We start from the raw sequence: 18,533 nt of genomic DNA on the forward strand, positions 1-18,533 counted from the left end.
TGCTGATAATCGATGGCCCTAACTTTCACTTTTATGTTCCACTTGCTTTTTCAATCTCTTCGTTTTTGATTATACAGGTGGACCCCATTTTTTTGAACGTTCGCTTTATGACACCTCGCTGTTACGAAAGACCTACATTAGTTTACTGTTTTCGCTAACAGAAGGTGTTTTCAAGTCAAGTCAACTTTTATTGTCATTTCGACCATAACTGCTGGTACAGGTCATAGTAAAAATGAGTCAACATTTTTCAGGACCATGGTTTACATGACACAGTACAAAAACTAGACTTAACTACGTAATTAAAAAAACACAGAGAAAGCTATACGAGACTACAGACCTACACTGGACTGCATAAAGTGCACAAAAACAGTACCGGCATTACAATAAATAATAAACAGGACAGTAGGGAAAGGTGTCAGTCCAGGCTTTGGGTATTGAGGAGCCTGATAGCTTGAGGGAAGAAACTGTTATATAAACTGGTCGTAAGAGCCCGAATGCTTCAGAGCCTTTTCCCAGACGGCAGGAGGGAGAAGAGATTGTATGACGGGTGCATGGGGTCCTTCATAATGCTGTTTCCTTTGCGGATGCAACGTGTAGTGTAACTGTCCGTGATGGCGGGAAGAGAGACCCCGATGATCTTCTCAGCTGACCTCACTATCCGCTGCAGGGTCTTGCGATCCGAGATGGTGCAATTTCCGAACCAGGCAGTGATGCAGTTGCTCAGGACATTCTCTGTACAACCCCTGTAGTATGTGATGAGGATGTGGGGTGGGAGATGGACTTTCCTCAGCCTTTGCAAAAAGTAGAGGCACTGCTGGGCTTTCTTTGCTATGGAACTGGTGCTGAGGGACCAGGTGAGATTCTCCGTCAGGTGAACACCAAGAAATTTGGTGCTCTTACATAACAGTGAAACAGTGAATTTTTTTTTTCACTGTTATGAAAAAAGGCAGCGTGTGCCCCGAGCAGCCAAGCTCCTCCCCCGGATCTGCATTCTAGCCGCCTTTGCTTAAACACGTGCCTGTGAGCTTCTGTGCTTTATGTTGATTTATTTTGTGCGTCCGTTAGCAAGATGAGTTCTAAGGTATTGGAAAAGCCTAAAAGAGCTCGTAAGCGTGTTACACAGTGTAAAACTAGGCATAATTAAGCATTTTGATTGTGGCAAACAAAGTAAGGACATTGTCCGCACGTTGAACCTACCTGTGTCTACCATTTGCACTATTGATACGCAGAGAGAAAGAATCTTGAAAGCTGCCAGTGTTACTGTTGGTTCTGCTCATAGCAAAGTGATCTCTCTCAGTCGGCATCCAATAATGGATAAAATGGAAAGTCTATTGCTTGAGTGAATTGATGGGTGTACAAGGCATGGTGTTCCGTTAAGTTATCTTATACTTAAGGAGAAATCAGTCAGTCTTTTTAATAAGCTGAAGCAGAAAGTACTGGACGATGGTGATGAAAGTGTTCTGAAAGTGGAATTTAAAGGTAGTTATGGGTGGTTTGATAGGTTTCTGAGGTGAGGGCAGCTTCATAGCTTAAAGTTTACTGGAGAGAGTGCTTTGGCTAATACTGAAACTGCCAAAAAGTTCCCAGCAGAACTGAAGAAAATAATTACAGAAGGTGGTTATTCATATAAGCAAGTGTGACGAAACTGCAATTTATTGGAAAAAATTGCCGAGCACTCCAACCTCCGACGACTCAGCCTAACACACCATCATCAGTGTGCTTGCTGTCTTTCCGATTCCAGTAAGTCAGACTACACTGGACGTATATTATTTCTACTTCATATAGGCTGTGTATTTTTATGTGTTATTTGATATTATTTGGCAGCCTCATAGCTTAAAGGTTACTGGAGAGACTGCTTCTGATGAGACTATTTCCGCTGAGACTGCTTCCACTACGCTAGTAGCGCTACCTAGTGAGATTTTCGCTACGCTAAGCAGTGCTGCAGTGATTGCAGAAGATTATTTCTATATATAGGCTGTGTATTTATCACAACATTCCTGCTTTCACTATATGTTACTGTTATTTTAGGTTTTATGTGTTATTTGGCATGATTTTGTAGGTTATTTTTAGGGTCTTGGAACACTCACAAATTTTTCCCATATTAATAAATGGTAATTGCTTATTCACTTTACGACAGCCCGGCTTATGAACTGTTTCATAGGAACACTACCTTCAGCTAGCAGGGGAAACCTGTACTGAAAAATCTCTTCATTACCTCTATTTTTGTTGATGGCATTATGAAACATCGACTGATTTGGATTGGCCAAAAATGCCTTTTCCCATTAATTATATCTAAGTTCTAAATCATATTTGTATCCTGTGGATTTAAGTTTTAGTGGTTGTTTGGTATGTACTTGTTTTCTCTTTTAAAGAGAGATGTTGGTGTTACTGGAAAATGAGCTCTGTTGGTATTTAATTTTATTTAATATATGAGCAGATGCCTGGCATCAGATTTGATTTTTAGAGTTAACGAAGTGGAACCTTCATTTGTTCAGTGGTATAGCATTTAATGTCTAATTTGAATTTAGTAGCCCTGAAGAATTTAGATCAGAAAGTGATTTGTTCCTTATTCACCCTTAATAAACTTGAGACTTAACATGTCTCCAGTTCTAATGTGCAGATGCTTGCAGAGTCCCAAATGACAATTTCTGCTCTATCTAACTTTAATTTAGAAGACCAAAGAGCCTCATTTCAAATGGTTTGAGGATCCGAGGCAATAGTCAGCCAGATGTATGGTTGAATACTTCCTATGTGGCTACCTGGCTGAAAAGCTGCTCTGGGGCACCTCTTTAACTTCTTTTTGAAGCTTGCTGACTTCAGTGAGTTCCAGTTGATAGCACGCACAAAGCTGCCAAGCTGCTGTGTGGAGAGACTCTTGACAGCTTCCCGAATTTTCAGGCTTAATTAAAATTTAGAACTTAACACTTGGCAGAGGGGTCCAGGTAGATTATGTTATGGGAACACGGGTCATTTTTCAACTTTTGGAAAATTCCCTGGGCCCCTGTTGAACACTCAAATTCTTCCCAGTTGTATGCAGAATGAAGAATTTTTTTAAAATCTTGGAGCTTAATTTTCACTTTATATTAATATTCAGCATTGGTCATTGAAGGTTCTCCTGAAATGTTCATTCCTCTCTCCAGTGGATGTTGTCTCTGCAAGTTTTGCAGCATTTTTGTCCTGCTGATATGATGAGATCAAGGGTTGGGCCTACCACTCTAGCTTCTCTGGGGAGCAGATCTAAGGACTCAATCTGGTTCAGACGGTTGTAGTTTGCATCTATTGATGCAAATCTCAAGAAGGTTCCAGGCAAATCAAAATAATCCAAAAGTACAGACTTGAAGTTATGTAATGCCTGTGATTTCACAGTACGTCACTTCGTCAGTAATTTATTGGCCTAAATTTTGCAGTCATTGGCAAACTAATGGTACCAGCTTTCTTCAGTCTTTTCTGATATTGGCTATTGCAACTTTTATTTTCACTTTTTATAACTGCCATTCCTGTGCAGTGCACTTTACAGGGATATGGACATTTGTGAACAGGATAAAGAACTGTGCATGTTAAACCGATCTGTAGGATCCTCACTGAGGCAAGCAGAGACCAAAAAGGGAAGTTAGAATGTTAATTCAATGCCAACTTTTGCATGGAAGGTGAAATAAACAGAAGGGAAAAAAAACTGGGAACACGAAGGTGAAAAATAAGGAGGGAAAATTTGTGGCAGTGAACAACATGAAGGAATGAGAGCCAAACTGCCTTGACTACTGATACATGACTATTACTCTGCCTACACTTTCCACTGCTTCATGAATGCAGCCAAAATAATCAAAGACCCCTCCCATCTTGGACATTCTATCTTCTCCTCCCTTCCATTGGGAAAAAGATACAAATGCTTGAAAATTCTCACCACCAGGCTTAAGGGCAGCTTTTACTCTGTTGTTACCAGACTATTGAACAGAATTCTTGTACAATAAAGATGAATTCTTGACTCTCAGTCGACCATGTCATAGCCCTTGCATCTTATTGTGTACCATGTAGCTGTAACCCTATGCTCTGCATTTTGTTATTTCTGTTCATTTTATCCTACCTTGATGTACTTCTGTTTTGAAATGATCTGCATGGAATGAAGACAAAACAGTTTTTTTACTGTGATTCTGTACATGTGACAGTAATTTACCAATTATTCTGTTGAGTGTCTGATTATCTTGTTTTATAAAACTATACAATGTAATTTTTCATATTTCCCCCACCTACCTGCTAAATTCATGAATTTTTCAGGAGATATTTCATCATGTTTGTAAAGTTATCTGGGTTGATACCACTTCTCAGCTCTTGGTCCACTACCTTGCACCTTAGTGCTCCATTTTTCTCCAAAGTGCTGAGATTTCTAACTGCACCATTTCTTTCGGATGTGGTGATCAAGACAAACCTTCAGCTTTCTGATTATCTTGCTCCTCTTTCCATCAACTGCTATTTGTAGTTTTTAAAATGTCCTCAATTCAATTGCATCATCGTACTACTACTTCAATGTTTGACTGTAGGAAAGGTGGACAGGAAATTCAACTCTTTATATCTGATCTCACACACACTCAAAGAAGCTTCCAGTGTGTTTGTTTATTTACAATGCTGTAGCTCAACATTGATCGTATTCATCTGTGCATATCAATACCTGTTTGGATATTCAAAACATATACAGTGGATTCTGGTTAATTGGGATCAGTACATAATCCGGACCAGTATATTTTGGCCCAATTAAGCGGCTGTCTTAAATAGGTGAAGTTTCATGGAAATCGTTAAAAAAGTATAACAAAAGGAATTAAGGAACAGTTTATGTATTTAAATGAAATTTAGAACAAATTAGACCAATACTATTACAGTACTATAAAACTGTGTATTAGTTCCCAATAGTTATCAATGAGGAATTCATCCTGCGTACATTGCTGTGTTCTTTTGATTGACTGTAAATGAACAAAATCAGCGCAGCTAATGGACTTCCTTCATACAGCGCTTTCAATATTGCATCTTACAAATATTGATTTTTATCGTAACATTCAAGATAATTGTTGATACCTTCAAATCCTTTGTTGTTCCTAACTTGGTGAAGAAGTGCTTGAAGTTTCATTTTCACTTCCAAACATGGGGACACACACTCATGGACACACCCACACCCACGGTTGGGATCATATACTGTGTTTGATCCTCCCGGTGTGGCCTCCTTTATATTGGTGAGACCCGATGCAAATTGCGAGATCGCTTCACCGAGCATCTACGCTCTGTCTGCCTAAAAAAGCAGGACCTCTCACCCAGTTTAATTCCACTGCCCATTCCCATTCTGATATGTCTATTCATGGTCTCTACTGTCGTGAGGAGGCCACGCTTAGGTTGGAGGAGCAACACCTTATATTCTGTTTGGTTAACCTCCAACCTGATGGCACGAACATCGATTTCTCGAACTTCCGGTAATGCTCCCCACCCCCTCCCCTTCACCATTTCTCATCCCCTTTTCCCTCTCTCACCTGATCTCTTTGCCCGCCTATCACTTCCCACTGGTGCTCTTCCCCTTTTTTCTTTCTTCCGTGGCCTTCTGTCTCTTTCACCAATTTATTTCCCAGCTCTTTACTTCATCCCCTCCCCCTCCAGGTTACATTTATCGCCTTGTGCCTCTTTCTCAGCTTTTTTTCTCCAGTCCTGCCAAAGAGTTTTGGCCCGAAATGTCGATTATACTATTTTCCTAGTACTGCCTGGCCTGCTGAGTTTCTCCAGCATTTTGTGTGTGTTGTTGATACCTACTTTATGTTAATGTGTCTGTAAACAATTCTTGTTGGTTAGATAAATAATCTCGATTTTCTGAACTATGATGTTTTTTCTTTACTACATTTTGTCATTATGATAAGGGCTCAACCTCCTTCCTTATCACTTTGTCTATGTCTGATTCCTCACCTTAGTCACTTTGCAAGCAGGTTGTGTGTAATGGCTATTCGACTGTACCCATATTTCTAACTTCCATTAATTTACTTTGGTCTCATTATGAATTCTGTGTAATTGCACAAGGTGCATTAGAGATACTTTTAACCATTTTTCAGTGCTCTGACAATTGGAAGTATATTTTTCTTGTTGAATGCTTTATCTACTTCTGATCAAATCAGGTTATCATTACTTGTAGCCTTGTCTTTTTGTCTTTAACTTTGTTTTCTTCACCATAACCCTCTCCTCCACTATTTAGTTTAAACCTTTATCAGCACATATAATAGATTAGTTAAAATGCTGATCCCAGTCCAAATCAAAAGAAACCATCCAATAGGATAGTTGCTTCTTTCCTTTGTATTGTAACAAGGGCCCTTGAATTGAAATCATTTTGTCCAGGCCCATCTCTGAACCACGCACTTGGCTGTCTGATTTATTGACCTAATTTGGTTCAAGTTAAGTTTACAAAGCTTATTTAATGGAACCTTTCCTTTCGTAAATTCTAATATGACAGAATTACTAAAAGGAACTACTAAATGGAATTCTCTGTAGGGTGTGGCCATAGTAGCTCCAGGTTTTTCCTTATCCAGATCGAAAATCTTGTTAAACATATGCTGTGTAACTAATTCTGCATGCTAAATTGGGAGCAAATTGATATAAAAATAAATTAAGTGATATTTTATTTTAAAATGTGAATTGAATTGTAACTGTATGCTCTTAATTCCCTAATATGATATTTCTATGAAAGGTCAGTAAGGTGTTAATTATACCTTGACATGGTCATTTTGACTTCAGCTGCTAGGGGGAATACTAATTGGTAATGAAGCTGTGGTAATGCTTTTTATTGTTTTATTATTCAGGTAGCACTGTAACGTTTTCAACAGTTGGACCAAATAAAGCAAAAATAAACCTGGATTGCATTTTTCTGCTTGCTTGTACATCACGGATCACCCGTATAAAAATGATTCTTAATTTGTTCCATGCATTTATGTATGCAGAACAGATTTCTTTTAATTATCACCAAATGCAAAACAGTCTAATCAAAAACCTCTTTTGTCACTTTACCCTTTTGCATTGTATCTCCTGTTTTGGGTAATTCTCTGGCCTTGAGTTATGAAGATTTCCTTCCACTTCAAAGGATGAGCCAACAGCTCAACTTTTCTGATTGTTATAGTTAAGTTGTCAGGGCTTAATATCTATAATCACCATGTTTAAAATGTTAACAATTACTCTTACATAAGCAAATTAAAAGTTTAAATGATCATGATATCAACCAAGTCACTTCAGTGAAAAAAGTCATGCAAGAAATTGTCTTTCTCAACTTGAACATATGTATAATACAGCTAAGGCATTGAATTGATATTTTACCTAATAGGTGATCAATCTTTTCAAAATTTTAGGGTATGTGGAATGTGGTTGGAAGAACAGAAGTAATATAGTATTTTTATTACAACATAATCAATTAGAGAAATAAAAGCAGTTGAACACCTTTTTCATGAGCTTCTGAATTTGTTAATACAATCAAGATACATAACTCATTCAGTGTTTGTGCACAAATATTAGGCTTCCAATATATTTATTCAGCATTTTCTATTTGTATTATGTTGACTTTATTTGTGCACACAAGGAGGTTATTAGCGCATCAGGTTCATGCAACAAGTACAAAGACTGGACCTTTATCAGGTCTTGGCTCAAAACATTAACTCCATGGATGCTGCTTGACCTGCTGAGTTCCTCCAGCATTTTGTGTTTGTTGCTCTGGAATTTGAGCATCTGTAGAATCTATTAGGTTCATGCAAACATCTGGGTGGGGGGCCGTCATAGAAATCCTTTTCCCTTTTCATTATTTCTTCGCCAACTTGATCTCCTGCACGTGTTTATCTTCTGTCCTTTGATTGTTTTTACCTTTGACTTAAGTGAATGCAGCTAACTTACCAACCAGCATGTCTTTGGGATGTGAGGAAATGATCACCTGAAAGACATTCATGTAGGCACAGAGAGCATGTGCAGTCTTAACAAAGACAACACCCAATGATTACCTCTGAGTCCCTGGAGCTGTACTAAATGATGCACCCTACTGACATATATTCCTTAAGAAGGAATGCAGTAAAACTGAGCAGATTAATTTGTCTTCAAATAAATGGAGCAAATAGATTTAAGGTAAGATTAGGAAAGTTTATGCTTAAAAAGTCTTAATATTTGTGAGGCTGTTTCAATGACTTTACAATAGGAGCAAAAATGGACCTCACCAGGTCAGGCAGTATCTGTGAAGGGGAATATATAGTCAGTATTTTGGGCTAAGACCCTTCATCAGGACTTGCAAGTGATAAATGAAACTAGGTGAAGGGGGAACAGGAATGGGTGGGGGAAGGGCATTGAAGTAAGAAGCTGGGAATTGATAGGGTGATAGCAGGAAGAAATAAAGGGTTGAGGAAGAAGGAATCTGATAGGAAGGAACATTGGATTATGGAAGAAAGGGAAGGAGGTGGAAGAAAGGGAAGGAGGTGGGGCATCAGAGGAAGGTGACAGCAGGTGAGGAGGGGTGATAATGGAACCAGAATAGGGAATGGAAAGAGAGAGGGGTTAAGTTACTGAAAGGTTATGCCTCAAGTTTGAGGCTACCCAGATGGGATATGAAGTGTTGCTTCTCCAACCTAAGTGTGGCCTCATTGTAGGAGTAGAGGAGGGTATGGACAGACAGATGGGAATGGGAAGTCAAATTGAAGTGGGTGGCCACCAGGAGATCCTGTCTTTTGTTGTGAATGGTGCAAAGGTGCTCGATGAAAACATTCCCCGATCTATGTTGGGTCTCAAGTATCACCTGCCAGCTTGTATTCCTTCTGCTCCCTCCACCTTTTTTCTGCCCCTTTCTTCTCCAGTCCTAATGAAGGGTCTCAGCCTGAAACATTAATTATTTATTCCACTCCATAAATGCTGCCTGACTGGCTGACTTCCTGCAGTATTTTATTTGTGTTGCCTTAAGATTTCTAGCATCTACAGAATCTGTCTATGGATTTGCCAAAAATGAAAAGATGATTTTGAACACTAATACAATATTATTCTTGAACATTCTAGAACACCATGCTGTTATATCCTGCTATATTCCAGGAGCTTTCAAACTGGATATTTGACCTCCCTGATTGTTAATAAGATTTTTTCTTCAAATACTATAGCTATCTCAATTCTAATGTAAATCTGCATTTATATAACAGCGTTAATATGATGAAATGTTCCAACGTGCATTGGGGTAGTGTCATTGCACTAAGTGTGATGTGTCACAAAGATAATTAAAATTGGTAGTCAAAAGATCAGTGGTTTTATTTGAGCATTTCTCCCTAGACAGTTTTTGGAGGAAATTTCTTTTTGAGGCCAGGACTTCGTTATGATTAAAGATGATCGTAAGACCTTCAAGGCTAGAAACCGAGAAGAGTATAGACTTGTACAGGAGGATGAGGTTACATTCATTACACATTGCTTGAGAATTAGCTGATGAACAGATTTGAATTTAAGATTGTGAATTTGGATAGACCTTGCACCCAAGTGAAGGTTAATGAGCCTGAGAGTAATGGGTAACAAGATTGGCCAGTGTAGATTAGAAGTTGTGGAGCTTTAATAAGCTCAGTTATTGTGGTGAGTGAAAACAACAGGCAATTAGGAGTTCAGGGAACTTATCTTGAGGCTAAAAATCATGGATAGACAAAGGCTTAATAGCAGAGATATAATCAGCGATATTTAGAACTGGATGTTGGAGATATTGGTGAGGTCATGACTGTGAGGTTTGACATTCAGTCACAGAAGTACACATGATGCTTGTGCACTTTCTGCACGACATTGATGATTGCATTGGTGCTGCTTCCTGTACTCATACTGAGCTCATTCATTTCATAAAATTTTCCTCCAGCTTCCAACTCACCCTCAAATTTACCTGAATCTATCTTGGACACCTCTCTCCCCTTTCTCAATCCTTGTCTCCATTTCTGGACACAGCTTGTCTGCTGATATTTTTTATTAACCTACTGACTCTCACATCTATCTTGATACCTGTTGGTTGTAAAAATGCTATTCCCTTTTCTCAGTTCCTCTGTCCCCATTGCACCTGTTCTTATGATGAAGCTTTCCATCCCAAAACATCTGAGATGTCCTCTTTATTCAAAAAAAACCTTTCTCTACCATCGAAGCTGCCCTCATCCACATCTCCTCTGGACACCTGCCCTCATCTCATTGCCATAACAGTGATAGTGTTCCCCTTGGCCTTTTCTGTCATCCCCGTGAGTCTCTGCATTCCGCACCTAGTTCTCCATAACTTTCTTCTTATTCAACAGAATCATACCATTAAACACATCTTTCCCTCTTCATCCCCACCTACTGCTCCAATCTCTGCCTTCTGCAGGGATCACTGTCTGTGTGACTCCCTTTTTCACTCATCCCTTCCCACTGATCTCCCTCCTGGCATTTACACCTGCAAATATGATAAATACTACACCTGTCCCTACAGCACCACAGAATCAGTCATGTTTAGTATCTCTGACGTATGATGTGAAATTTGTTGTTTTGCAGCAGCAATACAGTGCAACAGAAAATACTATAATTTATGATAAAACATATATAATATATAATTTTGCAAATACATATATATATTAAGTATGTAGTGTTAAAAGAGAGGAAAAAATATTGAGGTAGTGTTCATGGGTTGGTTCATTGCCTGTTCAGAAATCTGGTGGAGGAGGGTAAGCAGCTGTTCATAAGATTTTGAGTGTGTGTCTTCAGGCTCCTGTATCACTTCTCTGATGGTAGTATTAAGAGAACATGTCTTGGGTGATAGAGGAGTCTATAATGATGGATCCTGTTTTATTGAGGCATCACCTTTTGAAGATGTCCTCAATGATGGGGAGGCTAATGCCCGTAATGGAGCTGGCTCCAGACAGTTTGAATCTCCAGCTCAGTGAACAACACTGAACACATAGGGCAGAATAAACCCCAGGGTTATGTCTGGGAACAGAGGCAGTCAACCCATTCCCTAGTTGAGAAAATATTTTTTGTTGTTAGTTGAATTTGGTGATCATGCCATTGAATATTAATAGTTAAGCAGCTAATCACAAACACAAGAAAATCTGCAGATGCTCGAAATTCAAAACAACACACACAAAATGCTGGAGGAACTCAGCAGGTCAGGCAGCATCTATGGAAATGAAAAAATAGTTAATGTTTCGGGCCAAGACCCTTTTTCAGGACTGAAAAGAAAGGGGGAAGATACCAGAATAAAAAGGCTGGAGGAGTGTGAAGAGGATAGCTAGAAGGTGAAAGCTGAAAAAGAAGGAAACTGATATGAAAGGAGAGTGGACCATAGGAGAAAGGGACCCAGGGGAGGTGACAGGCGGGTGAGAAGAGGTAAGAGGCTAGAGTGGGTAATAGAAGAAGAGGATGGGGGATGGTTTTTTTTAAATTAGAGGCAGAAATCAATAATCATGCCAACAGGTTTGAGGCTACCCGGATAGAATGTAAGGTGTTGGCCATCCATCCTGAGGGTGGCCTCATCTTGGCACAAAAGGAGGTTATGGACCGACATGTCGGAATGAGAATGGGAATTAAAATGTTTGGCCACCAGGAAGTTCCCCTTTGGGGGATAGAGTGGAGGTGCTTGATGAAGAGGATCAGCAGTTGTTCCATGTATGAGAAGGGGAAGAAACCTTTAAAGTACTGTAATAGGGGAGGGATGTATTATGTATTCATGTATATTTTGAATCTTATGGTTGCTGTCAAGCTTCCCTTTGTGTTATATACTGAATGTAATCTGTTTCTCATGCATGTCATTCACAGCCACCCAGTTTCCCAGTACCACAAACATAACAGTAACCCTCTGCAGTGTTTCCGATCCTGTGCAGTGCCCTGTCCATATGATGCAACCAGTTAAAATGCATTCCACGCTACATCTGTAGAAATTTGCGAGAGTCTTTGGTGGCATACCAAATCTCCTCAGAATCCTAATGAATTATAGCTGCTGCTGTGCAGTCTTCCTAATTGCATTCTCTCTTCATAGAATAACAATTTTTCTAACTTCCAGTAATTTCTCCACCGTCTCCCTTCTCTCTTTTCCCCATCTCTTCTGGTTCTTCTTTCCCTTTTCTTCTCCACACCTGCCCTTGACCTCCTTCTAGTGCCCCTCCTCTTTTGTCCTCCATGGTCAACTCTCCTTTCCTATCAGATTCCTCTTCTTCAGCACTTTACCTCTTCTATCACCTTCCAGCTCCTTATTTCATCCCCTTCTTCCCCACCTTCCTCCTTTCCTCGTTTTACCTATCACTTGCCAGCTTATACCCCTTCCTCTTCCCACCAACCCCACTTATTCTGGCTCTTTCCCCTTTCCTTTCCTTTCTTTTCCTTTCTAGTCCTGATGAACAGTCTTAACCCAAAATGTTGACTGTTTATACTCTTCATCGTGGCTGCCTGACCACATTTTGTGACTGTTGCTCTGGACTTCCAGCTTCTGCAGGATCTCTTGTATTTATTACAAGATGCTAAGTTAACTGCTAAAGTCATGAGGCAAAATAATCAGTAAATAATACAGACATTTGGAAATACTGGAAATTGTAGGACTGCTAATTTTGATTTTTATTGTTTTGTATTATTGTTCAGTGCTGTTCTCACCTCTGTCAGAAACAAAAAAAAATAAAATGAAAAGCCAGCTTGATGATGTCTTAATGGAAGTTTTAAAAATAAAACCCATGAAATAAACACATTTTTGATCTTGTGCAAAGGGCCATTTAATAGTGTTGCTGTATTGGAAAGCCATTAAATGTACAAGGGAAAATTGGAATTTGCAAAATACAGTTGTAATGAATTGGCATTATTACAACAGCAGCTTCTTTAATCAGTGAACTTGTTTGTGATTTTCATTTGGTTGACAGTTTCTGCCATTTGCTCATGGTATTGTTGTTGTTAATTAATATCCTGACATGTAGTTGGTACTAGTTCAGTACTTTTGTTATTTTTTGCTGCTTATTTAGTTAACTTTTTCCACTGTATTTAATTGAGTCATACAGTATAGGGTTTCTTAATGATGGATGCAACCTTTTGAAGGTGTCCTCAATGCTGGGAAGACTAGTGCCCATGATGGAGCTGGCTGAGTTTACATCCTTCTGAAGCTTTTCCTAATGCTGTGCAGTGGGCCCTCCATACCAGACAGTAATGCAACCAGTTAGAATACTCTCCGCAGTACTTCTGTGGAAATTTGTGAGTGTCTTTGCAGACATACTAATACTCCTCAACTCCTAATGAAATATAGCCGCTGTCATGCTACCTCTGTTGGTCCCAGGATAGATCTTCAGAGATGTTGACACACAGGAACTTAAAAACTGCTCACCTTTTTCTCTGCTGATCCTTGGTGAGGATTGCTGTGTGTTCCCTCAACATCCCCTTCTGTCTTAGTGATGTTCAATGCAAGAACATTGTTCTTGAATGTTGTTGCAATACCACTCAACGTCTTGAAGCACTTCAGTACAGTAGACGTGAGTGCCATTGGGTGATAGACCATGCTCTTCTTGGGCACTGGTATGATTGTCACCCTTTTGAAGCAGGTGAGAACCTCCAAATACAGAAGTGAAAGATTGAACAATCCCACCAGAATAAAGAGGGCATTTTCTGATTGGCTGCTGGTAACTAGTGGGGTTGCTCAGGGGTCAGTATTGGGACCGCTACTTTTCACATTGTTTGTCAATGATTTTGATAATGGAACTGATGATGTTGTAGCTAAGTTTGCGGATGATACGAAAATAGGTGGCGGAGTAGGTAGTGCTGAGGAAGCAATGCGATTGCACCAGGTCTTTGATAAATTGGAAGAATGGGTAAAAAAGTGGCAGGTAAAATACAGTGTTAGGAAATGTATGATAGTGCATTTTGGTAAAAGAAACAACAGTGCAGACTATTAGCTACATGGGGAGAAAATTCAATCACCAGAGATGCAGAGGGACTTAGGAGTCTTCGTGCAAGACTGCCAGAGGGTTAATTCATAGATTGAATCTGTTGCAGAGAAGGCAAATGCAATGTTGGCATTTATTTCAAGGAGACAGAATATAAAAAGCAAGGAGATAATGCAGAAGCTTTATAAGACATTAGTCAGGCTGCACTTGGAGTATTGTCAACAGTTTTGGGTCCCTCATCTTAGAAGGAATGTATTGCCATCGGAGAGAGTCCACAGGAGGTTCACGAGAATGATTCTGGAAATGAAAGGGTTAACATATGGGGAGCATTTGGCAGCTTTGGGCCTGTACTCACTGGAGTTTAGAAAAGTGCGTAGGGATCTTACTGAAATCTATAGAATGTTGAAAGGTGGATGTGGAGAAGTTGTTTCCACTGGTGGGGGTATCCAAAACTAGAGTGTACAGCCTCAAAATTGAGGGGTGACCTTTTAGAATAGAAGTAAGGAGTAGTTTTTCTAACCAGAGAGTAGTGAATTCTCTCTGTGAAATATTTTGCCACAGACTGCAGTGGAGGTCATGTCCATGGGTGTATTTAAGGCAGAAGTTGATCACTTCCTGGTTGGTCAAGGCATCAAAAGGTATGGGATGGAGTGGGATCAGCCGTGATGAAATGACGAAGCAGACTCAATCGTCTGAATGGCCTATATCTGCTCCTGCGTCTTATGGTCTTAAGGTTTTCAGGGCCTTACCAGGTACACGATCAGGACCTGACGCCTTCTGAGGGTTCATCCTCTTTGAAGATGTTCTGATGTCAGCTTCCGAGACAGAGATATCAGGGTCACCAGATGCTCCAACACTCAAAAATCTCAGCAGCATCTTGAATTGTGAAGCTTGCTTGATAGGCACCGTCTTGAACATTAATTTCCTCCCTTCATCTGTTAGGGCATAGTTAGAGCAGTAAAAATGCCAGTGTTATCTTCTTTGTGTGATATGTGGGAATTCTGGGAAACTTATAGTCTCCCACATAGCCACATCTGCACTAGGTTCACCGAACTGTGGCTCCTTAGAGAATGTTTTAAGGAACTGGAGCTGCAGCTCGACGACGTACGGCTCATACGGGAGACTGAAGAAGTGACAATAGGAGCTACAGGGAGGTAGTTAAGACTAGATTGCAGGAAGCAGGTAACTGTCAGGAGGAGGAGGGAAAATGGGCAGCCAATACAGAGGCCATTCCCCTCAATAATAAGTATACTGTTTTGGATACTGTTGGGGGAGGAGCTGCAGTGACCATGTCTCAGGCACTGAGTCTGGCGCTGTGGTGCAGAATAGAAGAGAGGTGAGGAGGATGTAGTGATAAGAGATTCCATAGTTAGGAGAATAGAGACAAGATTCTGTGGAAGTGATAGAGACACCAGGTTGGTATGTTGCCTCTCAGATGCCAGAGTCAGGGATGTTTCGGTTCAGGTCCACGGCACTCTTAAAAGGGAAGGGTGAGCAGCCATAAATCTTGGCACATATTGGCATCAATGACATAGGCAGGAAAGGTGAAGAGGTCCTGAAGAGAGATTTTAGGGAGCTAGGTAGAAAGCTAAGAAGCAGTACTGCTAAAGTAGTAATCTCTGGATTGCTGCTTGTACCACATGTGAGTGAGGGTAAGAATAGGGGAACTTGACAGAAAAATGCATGGCTGGGGACCTGGTGTTCTAGATCATTGGGATCTCTGCTGGGGAAGGTGCAATCTGTACAAAAGCAATGGGTTATACCTGAACCCGAGAGAGTCCAGTATTTTTCTGGCAGTTTTGCGAGAACTGTTTGGGAGGGGGTTTAAACTTATTTGACAGGGTGATGGGAACCGCAATGATGGGGCAGTTGGTTTACAAACAGAGGCAGTGTGCAGTGAGACTGCTAGCAAGGAAAGGCTGCTGATAGGGTATCATTGTATTCAGTGGGATGAGTTGTAATGTAAAAAGAGGGCAAAAGGTAGATGAACTTCTGGCAGAGTTAGAGATAGACAGGTATGATGTTGTGGGTATCACTGAGTCATAGCTGAAAGAACATAGTTGGGATCTTAACAGACAGTTAGGCAGGGGTTGGGTGGCTCTGTTGGGGGTTTAAAAAAAAAATGAAATCAAATCCTCAGAAAGAGGTGACAAAGTTGTAGAATCCTTGTGGGTAGAGAAGAAACTGCAAGGGTAAAAAGACCCTGATGGGAGTTATATACTGGCCTCAGAACAGTGGCCAGGATGTGGGCTAAAACTTACAACTGGAGATTGAAAAGGCATGTCAAAAAGGCAATGTTATGATAGTCATGGGTTGGGGGGGGGGGGTTTCCAGTATGCAGATACATTGGGAAAATCAGGTTGGTGCTGGATATCAAGAGGGAGATACAAGGTGGCTTTTTAGAGCAGCCTATGGTTGAACCCACCGGGAATCAGCTGTTCTGGATTGGGTGTTGTGCATTTAACCTGAATTGATTACAGAGCTTAAGGTAAAGGAAACCTCAGTGACAAGTGAACATAATTATGACAGAATTTACCCTATAGTTGGTATAGATGTATCAGTATTACAGAAGAGTAAAGGGAATTACAGAGGCATTAGGGAGGAGTTGGCCAAAGTTAATTGGAAGGGGACACTAGCAGGGATGACAGCAGAACAGCAATAGCTGGAATTTTTGGGAGTAATTCGGAAGAAGTAGGATAGATACATCCCAAAGAAGTAGTATTCTAAAGGTGGGATGACACAACTGTGGCTGACAAGGAAAGTCATAGCCAAGATGTAAGCCAAAGAAAGGGCATATGATAAAGCAAAAATTAGAGGGAAGTTAGAAGATTGGGAAGCTTTTAAAAACCAACTGAAGGTTCCAAAAAAAAAGTTTAAAAAGTAGGAAAAAATGGAATATGAAAGTAAGCTAGCCAATAATATTATAGAGGATACCATATGTTTCTACAGATACATAAAGTGCAAAAGAGAGGCAAGAGTAGATATTGGACTGCTGGAAGATTATGCTGGAGATGAAATTATGGGGGACAAGGACATGGCAGATGAAATGAATAAAATGTTGCATCAATCTTCACTGTGGATTGCGCCAGCAGTAAGCTGGAAATTCAAGAGTGTCGAGGGCCAGTTTGCCATTACTAGGGAGAAGGTGCTTAGGAAATTGAAAGGTCTAAACATAGATAAATCACCTGGACCAGATGGACTGCACCCCATAGTTCTGAAAGAAATGGCTGAAGAATATGTGAAGGCATTAGTAATGATCCTTCAAGAATCAATAGATCCTGCCATGGTTCCGGAGGACTGGAAAATTGCAAATGTCACTCTACTCTTCAAGAAGAGAGAGAGGCAGAATTGGGAAAATGTTGGGAGTTCATTGTTGAGGATGTGGCTTCAGGGTACTTGGAGGCACTTGGTAAAATAGGCCAAAGTCAGCATGGTTTCCTTGAGGGAAAATCTAGCCTGACAAATCTGTTGGAATTGTTTGAAAAAATAACAAGCAGGATAGACAAAGGAGAAACATAGAATGTTGTGTTGTGTACTTGGATTTTCAGAAGGCCTTTTTAGAAGGTGCCACACATGAGCCTGCTCAACAAGTTAAAAGCCCATGGTATTACAGGAAAGATACTGACTTGGAGAGAGCATTGGCTGAATGGCAGGAAGCAAAGAATGGGAATAAAGAGAGCCTTTTTCTGGTTGTCTCTGGTGATTAGTGATGTTCCACAGGAGTCTGTGTTGGGGCTGCTTTTTTTATGTCACATGTCAATGATTTGGATGATGGAATTGAAGGCTCTATGGCCAAGTTTGTCGATGGTATGAAGATAGGTGGAGGGATAGGTAATGTTGAGGAAACGGAGACTGCAGAAGGGCTTAGGCAGATTAGGAGAATGGGCAAAGAAGTGGCAGATGGAATACAGTATCAAGAAGTGCGTGGTCATGCATTTTGGTAGAAGAAATAAAAGCATAGACTATTTTCTAAATGGAGAGAAAATTCAAAAATCTGAGGTGCAAAGGGGTTTAGGAGTCCTCGTGCAGGATTCCCTGAAGGTTAATTTGCAGTTTGAGTCATTGGTGAGAAGGGCAAATGCAATGTAAGCATTCATTTTGAGAAGACTGGGATATAAAAGCAAGGATGTAATGCTGAGGCTACATTAGCCGCTTGGAAGGCCTCACTTGGAGTACTATGAGCAGTTTTGGGCCCCTTATGTGAGAAGGGATGTGCTGATATTCGACAGAGTTCAGAGGAGGCTCACGAGAATAACTCTGCAATTGGTAACTCTTTCATGTGAGGACCGGTTGGCTCTGGGCTTATACTCACTCAGATTCAGAAGGATTTGGGAGGATCCCATTGAAACATTTTGAATGTTGAAAGGCTCTGATAGAGTGGATGTAGAGAGGATGTTTCATGTCGGTGGGGGAGCCTAAGATCAGAGGACATAGCCTCAGAATAGAGAGACGTCCATTTAGAATGGAGATGAGGAATTTCTTTAGCCGGAGAATGGTGAATGTGTGGAATTTGTTGCCACAAACAGCTGTGGAGGCCAAGTCTTTGGGTATATTTATGGCAGAGGTTGATGGGTTCTTGATTAATCAGGGCATGAAAGGTTATAGGGGAAGGCAGGAGATTGGGACAGAGAGGGAAATAGATCAGCAATGATGAAGTGG

The 18,533-nt window shown here is 40.5% G+C and overlaps 1 protein-coding gene across 5 annotated transcripts in view; it reads left to right on the top strand.

The window, feature by feature from the left end:
* Positions 1-18,533, top strand: part of LOC132398153 (ecto-NOX disulfide-thiol exchanger 2-like) — a 295,748-nt gene that overhangs the window by 75,975 nt on the left and 201,240 nt on the right. The window lies entirely within an intron of this gene.

This window comes from Hypanus sabinus, chromosome 8 (genome assembly GCF_030144855.1).
Source record: "Hypanus sabinus isolate sHypSab1 chromosome 8, sHypSab1.hap1, whole genome shotgun sequence".
NCBI classification, from domain to species: domain Eukaryota; kingdom Metazoa; phylum Chordata; class Chondrichthyes; order Myliobatiformes; family Dasyatidae; genus Hypanus; species Hypanus sabinus.